This window comes from Pteropus vampyrus, unplaced genomic scaffold (genome assembly GCF_000151845.1).
Source record: "Pteropus vampyrus isolate Shadow unplaced genomic scaffold, Pvam_2.0 Scaffold167, whole genome shotgun sequence".
Classification (NCBI taxonomy): domain Eukaryota; kingdom Metazoa; phylum Chordata; class Mammalia; order Chiroptera; family Pteropodidae; genus Pteropus; species Pteropus vampyrus.
This window is the reverse complement of record NW_011888948.1, coordinates 411,940-422,044: the sequence shown is the minus strand read 5'-3', so window position 1 is coordinate 422,044 and position 10,105 is coordinate 411,940.

Below are 10,105 nucleotides of genomic sequence, written 5' to 3'. Positions count from 1 at the left end.
CTGTCAGCCCTTCCCTCCCTCCAACTCCAGAACAGGAGACTGACTACCGCCAGCGAGCCATGCCCTGCCCTAAACTGGGGGCGGCAAGGTTGGGTCTTGACCTCATCCAGGGCTGCATGTGAGGGTCCAAAAGGCTGCAGACCACCAGACAAAACCCAGAGCCAGCCAATACCCCGGATCCACAGCTTCTGCTTCCAGTCTGCAAGAATTTCCCCTCATCTCTTCAGAGGAGGCTGACTCACCCAGACCAGTTCCCAGGTCCCTGGGAAGAGGCTCAGGTCTCTTTGAGGTCAAGGGAAGAGGAAGGCAAACCTGGTACACTGGGTTCACTCCATGTCCTGAGATGGGCAAATAGGGGCTCATCCCTCTGCTGCCCCCAGCTTGGCACAGGAAGGGAAGTACATTTTGCCCTTAGAGGCATATGTGGTCCTAGGATCCTGTTAGCACGCTCCTGCTCAGAAGCTTAATCTTCATCTTTCAAGACCATGCTACGTACTGTATCAGTCAGCTCAACTGCCAAAACAAAACTCTACGGACTGGGCGGCTTAAACAACAGAAATTTATTTCTCACAGTTCTGGAGGCGGGGAAGTCCCAGACCAAGGGGCCCGCCCACTCAGTTCCTGGTTTGGCAGATGGCCACCTTCTCCCTTTGTTCTCACATGGCCTTCTGATCAGTGCCCCACCCTTATGACCTCATTTAATCTTAATTATTTCCATAAGGTCCCACATCTAAATACAGTCATTTCGGGGGTTAGGCCTTCAACATATGAATCTTAAGGGGACAAAAATATTTAGTCCATAACAAATATTCTCCAGCGTAAGACACTCAAAATCTAGCCCAGAGTAAACTACCCACCTGAAGAGAGACATTCTGTTTCGGAAGAATGATAACTAGATAAGAAGTCACAAAAAGTAAGTCCTGAGTTGGCACGAGGTGATTCCGGTGAGGCGGTTTATTGGAAGGGTAGAATGGTTGTTGATATCATTTCCTCGTGTATTTTCCATGGCGACGCTCCTCAAAACCCTCAACTTTACTTCACCTCAGATCATCCCCCACCTGAGATGATGACTCTGGTTTCTGTATATTCTCTGCGAAAGCTGAGCCCTCCCACGCAACCGTCTTTCTCTCCTCTCTTTACACATCCAAGCACCTGCTTCTCCTCCCCGCCGAGGGAAGAGACGTCCCAACATTTCCAAGACTAACCCACTGCTTTTGCCTTAAATGTCTTTCCTTAAATAGCGTATTCTCCAGCTTATCAGAGTCCACCATCTTCAGTTGCTCTTTCTCCAGCATCCTTCCTGCTCTGCCATCCAACCTGGACAGGTCACCCTACCCAAAAAAGCCATTATTTGACCAAATTATCCTTTCTAGCCGCAAGCTTTTCTCCTTTATTACAGCCGATGAGAGTTTATACTCCAACTCATCTTAAAGCAATCTCTTTTCTTGGCTCAGGATGATCAAATCATAGGGCTGGAAGAGACCTGGGTTAGGACATTTCAGTTGGATGTGATAGAAACACATTTCTAATTAGCTTAAAAAAAATATTCACATACTGGGAACTCCAAAGGGTAATAAGAGTTTCAGGCATGGCTGAACCCAGGAACTCAAACCACGTCATCAGGGCTTTCTCGGTTTCTCCTCGGCCTTCTGCGTGTGGTTTCATTCTCAGGCATGACGTGTCCACATGGTGAGAAAGTGGCTATTGCTGTTCTCAAACCAACAAACTCTCCCGCTTCCCACCCAACTCCCCTCACCCAGAACAGCCCAGTAAAGCCAGCAGCTGCTCACTTCCTGCCCAGGGCCTTTCTTCCATGCTACTATTTCTGCCTGGAACTATCTTCCCAGCATTCTTTGTATGGTTGCCTCTCATTCTTATCCTTCATCTATCAGCTTAAATATCCACTCTGGGCTCCTGGCTTCCCGCCACATTAAAGCTACCTCCCCAGCTAGGTGGCGAACGCTCAGGGGTGGGGCAATGTTGGTTTCTTCACTGCGTCTTTCCCTTGTCGCTGCCCTGGGCACCACCACTTGGTAGATCCTGCCAACACCTTGCAACTCGGGCCCTCTTTCTGCTCGATCAGGCACACTCTTCCATCTGCTCCTCTATTCCCCACAAATGCACCTTTGCTCAGGCCTTCATCACTTCTCATTTTGAACCAACCAACAGCAATCCGATTGCTCCCCTTGCTTTCTCACTCCGTCCTGATGGGTTTTCCACACTGATGCTGGCGTGGTTGTTTAAGGATACAAATCCGATCGTGTCACTCCTCTGCTTGAAACCCTCTGTGCCTCGCTATAGCGCCTCAGAATTGTTCTCAAGGTGCTTCCTGCTTTCCCTCTTCTCTGCCAACCTCCTACTCCTCACCGGCTGATGCTACAACCATATGTACTTCCCCAATAGGCCATACTTCCATTCCATGGCTCCTCCATGCTCCCCACTCCCATTCAAGTCCTAGAGAATCCAACAATGCTCAAATTCTAGTTTTACTTATAAGCTGTACCTGCCTCAATTTCTGGGACATGCAGCCAACAGGTGGCTAAAACAAATAACAATCTTTACTGTATTCTTCCTGCCAGGCCCTTATCAATGTTATCTGTGACTTGGGTGGAACAAAGGTAACACATTGATCAGATAACTCAGTGACCTCTGGCAACCCTGATGCCCCGAGTCTGGCCGCATCACCACTTGCCTGGATTCTTGTGGTACCTTTCTGTTTGGAGCCCTGGCGACTAGTCTCTCCCTGTGCTGGTCCTTCCTCCATTGGGCCTGCAATCATTCCCTTGGTAAAATGGACAGCACCTCCTGGGGGAGCTGTCAGGTGGACATGGCATACACAAAGCTGGAATTTTGAAGAGATGTGGAGTTGGAAACAGTTGTCAGCGCTTTCGTGGTCCTTGAGGTCATGGGAGAGGACAGGGTCCCTGGAGAGAGGTAAGCAAAGCAAGAGGCAAGAAGGAAAGGGGAGACCCCTGGGATGAACAGGGAGATGAGAAACATGTGAAGTGTCATGGAAGCCAAGGAAGGAGTTTCAGAAGTGCCGGACAGTACGAGGCACTAACGGCCGCAGAGGCCAAGCAGAATTTGGCCATTAGCAGTTGAGAGCACCTTCCCACAGGAAGAATGGGGCAGAAGGTAGTAGCGGTTTGTGGAATGACCGAAAGATGAGATGTTACGAAAGCTAGCATGGGCTTTCGGGGAAAGGAAAACAATGGGTAAAGTGAAGTCTTTGTTTTCTGAAGGTTGGAAAAATGTATCAGTTAGCAACTGCTGTATAACAAATCCCCCCAAACTCAGTAAGTTAAATGAAACCAGTTATATATTCCTGCACGTCTGTGGGTGGGCTGGAGGTCGCCTAAATTAGTCAGGGCTGGCTGAAATGCATCTGGTGATGGCAGAAATGCAAGAGTAGGTGGGGACACAAAGCCTTTCTGGAGCCTAATATCAGAATGGGCATAATGACATTTCCACTTCATTCTACTGAATCCCAAATCAAGGGTGGAGAAATATACTCAAAACTGTTGATGGAAGGAGCTTGTAAAGCCATACGGTAAAGGATGTGAATACAGGGAAGGATGAAAAATTGCAGTCATTGATTCCTTCTATTATGGGAGACAAGCAGAGTTGGAGATGGGAAGAACAGAGACAATGGAGAGGGAGAGACTGGATAAATTTTAGTGAATACTGTGAAAATTGTGGCAGGCACTGAATTTGAAGAACGAGATTCATGTGTGGCTCTGTCAATTACTAGCAGTGCAGCCTTGGTTAAGTCACTGAACCTGAGACGTTATCTTTTCATTATCTGTAAAGTAGAAATGATCATCCCTACATCATGTGTGAAAATTAAATGAAGTAATATAAAAAGTGCTTTACCATAAAGTGTGAACCTATTTAAATGACAGGAGAGGTGGGAGCCTGCCACAGATGGCAGGAACACAATGGCTCCTTTCAAGTACTGAAGGGCATTCATGTGGAAGGGGGCAAGACACAAAGAGGCCTGTGTTACAGACAAGGACTACTGCTGGAAATGAGGGGGTGACAGTGGGGGATGGGATTATGCCATAAAAATAACATTTTAGTCATGAGTAGGGTTCAAATGTGGCTTTGGGAGGTGGTGATTTCTTCATTTCTGGGGTGTGAGCACAGAGCCCCGCTGGCCTGCTGTCTTTGGAGGACACTTGAAGCGGGGATGCAGTCTTTCACGGGCGGTTGGACGGATCAGAAGTTCCCAGCCAAGGGTGGCCGTGCCCCCACAGCCCCCACCCCAGCAGTGTTTTGTTTTTGCACAAATTTCCAGGTGATTCCAATGGTGTTTGGTAGGTGTGGACCAGGGGCACTAAATGTCCTCAGTGCTCAAAACAGCCCTAAACAATGGGAAATGGTCGCACTCAAAATGCCATAAGTGTCCCTGTTGATGAACTAGACTAGATGACTTCAGAGTTCCAATCTTGAGAGTCCAAATAAATGCATGTCTCATTTTTAGCAAATGTAAGCCAGCAAGACCCCTCCCCACCACAAACATACACATGCACTTTTTGCCACAATGCCTCACTGCCCTAATTGAAAAAGTATTTGACTTCAGAAGAATCTTGGATATGACTAAACAAGCACAGTCACAACAATAAAACATTATAATCCATTTCAAGAGCAAAATTATACTCAGTTTTATAAAACGGTCATAAATACACCATTGTGCAAAGGGCTATGAAAAGATTGTCAGGTACATAAATCACCAATTATTCTAGCACATAAAGACGGCCAGCTCCCCTGCTTAGAGACCTCGCATTAACTACCAAATTAACATGCTCCCTGAAATAAACAGTGCATCTGTAATGAACTATTATTTCGTTTGCCACTTAGAACACAAAAGTCTCTTTGGAGATGTGTTTTCTTAAAAAAGAAAATGTCTAGGCAGTTTGAGCTAGTATCTTCTTTTCCATCAGCAGACATATTTTCTTGATTTGGGGGCATGGACCAAAATAGTAGATTTAGTAAATATTTGCTATTGATGATGATACTTCTCTAGCTGAGGCGTTTTTTAAAAGAAGGGCTGACCCTGCATTCTCTGTGTCGCCCTTGTCTCCCCCTTAGCTTATTCAGAACCCATGTCATCCCAAAGCAGGGGGAGTGGTTGGCCAGAGAATGGCTGGAAGAGCAGTTCCATCTTAATGCAGATATCAAGCCACTACCAGGCCACTAGCAGTGACTCCTTAAAAGGCTTTCTCAACATGCATCGTCTGCAGAGGCCCCAGTGGCATCTGATTCCAGCCAATCCTCAGGGCTCAGGTAGGCAAGAAGAACTGAGGTGTGTTTGTCACTTTGGCAGCACCCCTGGCCAAGGGAGGTGGAGCCTCCCTGCCCCATATTGATCTTAAAAGGTGAGTGAGCCTTCCATCTATCGATCAGGGTTTAGGCATTACTATAGTAGTCATAATCGAGGCTTTCCCTAGCATGTTTAAGATACATTTTTAAACAAATTTTCAGAAATACACACTTGTGAGGCAAAACAAACTACTATCCAGAACCCTTCTCTCAGGTTCACCAACTAAAACTGGGCTTTGTAGATTTGAACTACTGCAACTTCTTAAGAAACGTCATCAAAGCTTCAATTTGAAGATACTTGACCTGCTGTCATTGCTGTAAGCATCAGGGAGGTGAACAGTTCCATTAAAAGGAGTGGTTCTGGGAACAGAACTCTGCCCAGGGGCCAGGACATATGGTGACATGTAGCCAGGACATTCTCAACAAGCATTAACTTATGTGATCTCCTCAGTGCCTGAGCGGCCTGTCACTTTGGTGGCCCCTGATAAGCTCTATCTCCTGGTTTTCATGCCCAGTGCTAACCCCTCTCACGCGGACTCTGGGCCCGGCCACAATGACTGGCGTTGGCCAATGAGACCTTAATAAGCCTGATGCGATAGGAGGCTGGGTGGATGCGCGCACAGTGGGTGGTCCTCTTGGAGCACTCCCTTTCGGAGCCCTGGGCCACTGCGTACAGAGGCCTGAGCACCCTGTCGGAGAGACTGCCCGGATAGATGCCTGGCCAGCCCCAAGCTGGGTCAGCTGTCCAAGCAGAGGTGCCGGAAACATGAATGGAGTCTCTTGGCTGTCTCAGCCTCAGCACTGCACCCAGCTGAGCCCCGCCCACAGCTGCGCACCAGTGGCTGGCAGCCCGGAGTGATCTCGGCCAGCGCCACAGGGAGCAGAACTGCCCAGCCGATCTTGCCCAAATTCTTGGCCCATAGAAAACTTTTGCTTTAGGTCCTTCATTAGATTATGCTAAAGTATTTTCATTAGATTATGCTAAAGTAATTTCAGCAGAAAAGTCCTTTCATAAGGCCACTTCAGCATCGAAATGAACCAGGAATGGCAAAATTACTGGTCAACACCACACATGTATCTGGGAGTATAACTATTTGCATTTTTAATATCATTGTTCTGTCCTTCCAGATGGTTTCCCAAATATTTCCTGCTTAAGCATATAGGTTTTTCAAAAACCTAAACCAATACAACTTTCTGCACCCACCAAGTACAGCTGATGATGCCCTCATAAATATAATACTAGAAATCTGTAGGAAGTGCATAAGAACTGAACCTGTTTTTGTTGAGAGACTCGTTCTTTTCAAAGTAGCTATCTTTCATTTATCTTCATGAATATTTATGTCTGTCTCCCAACTGGTCTATAAACTCCATGAGGGCAGGGTTTCTCTCTGGGTTTGCTTACCACTGAAGAGTGCCTAGCACACAGTAAGCACCCAGAAATATTTGTTAATGAGTTGTGGGATATTCAGTTAAAGAACCCAGAGAACTACCACTGATTATAATCACAGATGGAACATAGTTGGTCAGCAGTTATGGTACGCTACACAAGGGCCCACTGCTTAAATCTCTTGTGATTGAACAGCACATCTTCGAATCTTCTGGTTTCATTCTTGTTTTTTTTTTTTTTTTTTAAACTCTAGGAATGGGCACATCAGACTGCACCAGGTACTTCAACCTGCTTAAACCACCCTGCTGCTCACCAGGAAGAGCCAGTTCTGTGTCTGTGTGTTCTAAGCAAACAGGCTCCTTACTCCACCTTGTGCCCTTGGTACATCCTAGGCCGAGCATTTTGGGTGTGGGCATCAGCACTTGCATGAACCAAATTCACTTTGTTCAACCCTTGTTCACTTTGGCCTGGACCCTAATTTCTGAAGGTAGAAACTTGAGGAAACACAACTGCCTTAACATCTCAAGTGGCTGGGGAGTATGAGTATGTGTGAGGAGTTTCCAGGAAAGTCCTGGCTCATGGTCTTTCAGAAAGCCATGTGCTTTCCCTGACAAACTGCTTTGTGCTATACTCAGCAAGGAGCTTCTATCCCCACATGCGCTCCCTTCTTTCTCTCTGCTCCCCAAAATGGTAGGCGTGTTTAGAAATAGACTTTCAGGGAAATTAGAAGTAATGCTTATGTATCTCAGTGTCACTAAAGATAAAATTCGTGTTTATAAAGAAGAATGTCGGTGCCATTCATCGATCTAGAAATAAAGCTGACCGAAGTGAAAAGATTTGGCAAAGGCAAGCAGGAGTGGTTTGCAGGAACAGTTACTTGCTGGGTTATCATCATCCTTACAGAAACAAAAGCTGGAACTTTAACTGGTAAATTAAAATTAAAACTGCTACATAATAGTAGATATGTATACTCACTAGTCTTTCACAAATGATTTTTTTTCTACCATCACATAGAAAAACAGATTTGATGGTGCTACTGTAATACTGTAAAAACAGATACAGACACTAGCTCTTCACTACTTTTCTATTGTACATAATCATCACAAGTCACTAAATTCCATGAAGTTGATTGCTGCAAACTAAGACTACACTCAAATGCATCCTAAAAGATTTAAAAAATACTACAGCAGTCTGTCATTGATATTTTCCTTTTCATATTTTGAGTTATTATCAAAGATATTCATAAAATAAATGATGAAGCTTCATGGGGAGTTCAGTAGGCAATACCCATGGTAAATGGCTGGGAAGTGCCTGGTGAGCCGGGCAGGCCCATGGTTAATAAACTGGGTCTAAATTAAACCTGAGCCTAAAGCTATCTAGTGGACCAATCCAAGCAGAGATGAGAGTTAAACACTAGAACCAAAATACAGGGTAAGACTGATAGTCTTTAAAAATACACAATTGGAAACAACAATGGAAAAACATCCAAATGCTATTGTGACATCAAACAAGATTTAACTCTATATCCCCAAAGGTTGTTTTTTAGAAAGTCTGCATTTTCCAGGTATTCCTCATCTCCATCTTGTCTTAAAAATCACCCTTGGCAGAACAAGTGCTCCTCTGACACATCTTTGGGGCTTATTCCCAAAGAAAAGATGCATAATGACATTATGGGGTGACTATTTGTACTAAACGTATTAATAAAAATGTTTAAAATGACCACAGCAAAGGAACTTGATGCTTAAAGCCAAAACATGACAGAAAATACAAAAAAATTGAAGAAGTGAACATATCAATTTACTTCTGTTTTCTCCACAAAAATCATTAAAATGAAAGTTGGAGGATTTTTGTTTTGTTTTATACATAAACTTACAAGACAAAGAGAACAGAAGACTCAATGGCAACATTTTAGAAGATGTTCAAGATGTTCCTGGGACTGTAAGGTCTCAGGAGATTGTTGCTGTGCACGATGCTACATCATTCTAGAATATCTGTGCTGAGTAACTCTAGTCTACTTAGGGTTTCAACCCAGACCTTGAAACTCATCCTAGTAACATAACATGGATCATAACAATGCCCTCAAAATTCTAAGTAAAAATTATTCCCAATCTACAATTCTATACCCAAACTATCAATTAAATCTAAGAATAGAATAATGACATCTACAGATGAATAGAATAATGACATCTACATCTACAGATACTCACAGTTTCCCAATAATAATCATGCCTGACAGTCATCCTACCACCATGTATCCTTTCTCAGGAATCTTCTGAAAGATATGCCCCACCAAAATGAGAAAGAAAAAAAAATAGGTCCCAGAAAAAAGGAAATCCCTAGGATACCTATGAAGGGAGAGCCCTAGAAGACACCTGTGCAGCAAGTATAGTGAAAATCAGTCCAGACTAGATGCAGTAAGAAGCTCTTCAAGAATTTCTTCAAGAAGAATTTTTTAGGATACCTAATGGGTTTGAATGCACTGAGAGAAGGTTACCCAACTGGGAGAAGAGTTTGGCTACAGATTAGCAATAAAATAGAAAACCAAGCCAAAAAAAAAAAAGATATTTTTTTAAATTCAGGAAAATAAGTTCAATAAGGAAAGGAAAAGTAATCATAGTACATAACATAACAAAGCTGTGAATAGCATGTACATTGGTATCATAACAGTGAATACTGATGCAGCCAAAATAAAAGAATAACAATATCAAGAGGATGGAAAGATGGAAGTGTGTGGAGAGGAGAGTGAGGTGGAAAGAAACCTCTTCCGTAATGGAAATTCAGAAGACAATACCTAAAACTGAATAGATATTAAGGGAAAACACAGGCATGGCATTTGGAGGTTTGGAGATATATATATATATATAATCAACTAGAATAGTTGAACCTGGTTGCCTCTGGGTAGGGGTGATATGTAGGATAGAGGGAAAATACTGTTTCAAAGTAAGGTTTACAGAGCTATTTGACCATTTAAAATGTGTAGATATACTTTTACTAAAAATGACTAAATGTACAATAATGAAGGTCCTTGAATTTATTACTATCACAAACATGTTACAATCAGCCAATATATCAACATGTATAGGACAAATGTACACTTACATTAAAAAGAAAACTGAAAGTGGAAAAAAAATGCTGATAATACTTGATTAGGCCCTTGACACATGCTGAACTAGTATTTAAGAAGTCATTTCACCTTCCAGACTCTTGCGTTTCCAGGTTTGTAAAAGGAGTATGCTAAACAGAAGAGATCTAAGATCCCTTGAAATCTGAGTCTACTTAAATGCTGTTCACTGAACACAGTAAATACATCTTTATGGACCAGCTTCTAAATTAAAGTATGCATAGGGTATTCCATTTAAAATGGACCTCTTTTTCAACTGATAATGATAAATGGGT